Source organism: Notothenia coriiceps, unplaced genomic scaffold (genome assembly GCF_000735185.1).
Source record: "Notothenia coriiceps isolate Sejong01 unplaced genomic scaffold, NC01 NC01_scaffold00000339, whole genome shotgun sequence".
NCBI lineage: Eukaryota > Metazoa > Chordata > Actinopteri > Perciformes > Nototheniidae > Notothenia > Notothenia coriiceps.
Window position 1 is genome coordinate 17,864,791 of NW_011333040.1, and position 3,224 is coordinate 17,868,014.

Below are 3,224 nucleotides of genomic sequence, written 5' to 3' on the forward strand. Positions count from 1 at the left end.
GTTCCTCATTGACAGAGAACCTAGATGTCAAATTTAAGAGAGCCACACTGTGTGAGTGTGACCATCAGTACAAATTGGTGCAGCAATTATTATTTTATAATTCACTTTTTTTATTGAAAGCTAGTTTGGAGACAAACAATTGAAATTGTCATGGCCCATGAATAATTGATTTTGGTACAGATGATGAATCTGCCAAAATGGCAATCAGTGGTGATTTGTGTGTGATTGTTACAAGTCAAATTCTTCAATTTAGCAACATTAAAATGGTGTACCCTGGCCTTGCTGTTGTTGTGAAGCGGGTTTAGGAACAACGCTTTTTGGCAAAAACACTAGAGAAATCATTAATTGTTACTACATGGGGGGGAATGTATCAGGACATCAATGAACTGCATACAAATGAAACATATTCGCAGTGACTTCCACTGTAATTAGATCAGTTAAATAACATAAGAAGAAAGTCCCAAATTATGTTTGAATAGATTATTTTTTTTAATATATCTGCAAGGTTTATCCTTGACAAAGCCGATTTATTTTTCCAAACTAAGTTTTATAGCTGTATCCTACATATTGAGTAGGTTAAGCCGGCTATATTTAACGATGGTATAGCAATTATATAGGTCAAATCTCGTAATAGCCAATGAAATTAAAATGCTAATCTGTGTCGCTGAAATGCTAATGCGGCATGAAAGTGACTTGTTAAGTTAATTAATTTATACCATACCACACATGACATACTGTAAAGGGCGTCACATAGGTCATTTTGTTCTTATCATCTTCTTGTCCTTTTTCCTCTCTGTTTTTCCCGTCTCTGTCTCAGTTTCTCTCTATTGGTTGAGATGAAATAGAGCCACTGTGTGCCAGGCTATAACTTGGCAGAGGTCACAATTCACTCTTGGTAGATTGGCTGCAGATTTATGCCTCGTCTCTCGCTGCCATAGTGCTGACGGAGGTGGAGGAGCAGCAGCCTCGGTAATCACAGAAAATTGCTGTGTTGGGGGAAACAGATGTGTGAGCTCCGCTACGACAGAGCGGGGATAAGAGGTGTGTGTGTGTGCATCAAGTGTGTGATGGTTTTAATATGAAACCAAAGCAGCCTTACTCATGCTCCAGATGAGGTCCATTGGAGGCTCATTCAGAAATGCCCCACACACACCAGTTGCCAAGTGTGTGTCTGGTGTTGGCTCAGGGTGGACTGTCTTTCAACTCTGAACATCATTCAATGCCACAGACGGAGTGAATGTCCAGTGAATGTCCTGAATATTGGCACACGGCGAAAACAAATCTCCAGAGAGAGAGCGTTTAACCTTTTGTTAAAACAACAGTCTGCTTAGGAGGACACACAATCTAACACACACACACAAGGAAACGAAGATATCAGTTTCAAAGCGGCAACAGTCTTCAGAAATTGAGCGGAGGCCGAAAAGAGAATGTGACATTTCCAAGGTGTGCACTGTCGCATGGCAACTAAACCAAAAGGCTGTTAATTTGAATGAGTCAGTCCGCCTCTCAGTGTTCATGGCTCCTCCCCTTGAAGCAGGCTCAACCAATGGGAGTGCATTTTATTTGTAACCTTCCTAAGAAGCACCTGTTCCTTGTTGGGCCCTACAGGAATGTTGTGAGTGTAGGTGCATGGGTGTGATGCTGAGGCATGTTACTTCAAATACTTGAGACATGTATGTAAATGTGGTCGAATTAGATGGGTCGAAATACCTTTGACTGATCTCTGGTTACCATGGCGCTGTAACTGGTGTATACAAAGTATGTATACATTGAGGATGAAAAAAGGGTGATTTAGGGCGCTGTCACAAGCTACAGTCTGTTATTCTAGTTCAAATCAGACTGAAATGTATGCATTTGCTTTGTCTTTTTTTAATCTGGTTCAGTCTGTGGTAGGTATTCTGCAGACAACTAGTCAAAGTGATCTTCTGAGTCTTTAATCATCTTTTGCAGAAGAGGCACACAGCTTTCAGAGCAGGAGATCTCTACAGCAGAGCGCAACTACTCAAACTGATTGGTCGCCTTTATAGAGTTTGGATGATCTATGCTCAGTCATGAGATAGTTGACCCATGACCCATGTCAAAGGTCACTCCCTGAATGGTCACGTGGCATCTTGTGACTGTACATCTACAAAGAGGATGATATATCAATCTCATTGAGCACTCTCTTTTGGCTTGGAGGGCTTTCAGAATATTATCATTATTATCATATTATAGCATTATGTAGTTATGTTCTCTTTATAATCATCATTTGCAATACACGTTTCAGAGTGCACAAATGAAATTACCCCATATTAAGTGTATTTGTTGATGCGCGTGTGCAACAGGACCGGAAATAGACTGGCATAAGCCTTTTTTATTGGTCTAAAATTGAGGATGGAAACTGTAAATATGGAATCAACAAGCTAAGAAAAACATTAACTTAGCTACATTGAGCGGAACATTCAGACAGGATTCGTAAGGCAAACATCGGACTTCTTACAGTAAGAGGTTCGAGTCAGTTTTTTTGAAAATATTCCACGAACCACCTTTCTCAAGTGGTCTTGTGCCGGTTCTTTTGTTCAGCACCAGAATAACATTGCACCATCAGGGCTTTGAATGCACCCAGAAGTTTACATTAGAACTGATCAAGCCGCTGGATTGCTGTCAAGTAATCTCAGGGAATGCTGCTGACGATTTCCTGGCCTATTTCTGTCCTAAATTCTGAGAAATTCTTGCGAGCTAGAATAAACCATGATCTCTTTCAAAATAGAGGCCATAGAACCTCTCTCACAGAACAGTTTAAAAAAAGCATACTTCACCACATTTCAAGTTACTGATGCAAATCCTCTTGCGTAACACCATGAGGTATTGTCCTTGAAAGCTCTCTCAAGTATGCCTAGTGTGTGTCCCCTTGTTCTAATGTGCGTGTGTTTTTTTTATTGAAATAGCGGGGAAAAGCACCTTTCCTCAGGGTTGTTTGTCTTAGTTGCTAAAGGGATGTTCTAAACTTTTTAATTTACCGGAACCTTTTGCTGCGGTGCACGAGTTCTAATTGTCATAAGATGAAGTAACTTTCCTCCAAGTATTTATGCCACTGTGGTTAAGTGTATTTCCTAATGATGGATGGGATATGTTTTACAAGCGATCGCAGCAATGTGTATTCATTTACTCTGAAATTACACATTGTTTCTGCTGTTACTGGATTTGTCCTGGGGTCACTGTCATTATTATTGAAGAATATTCCT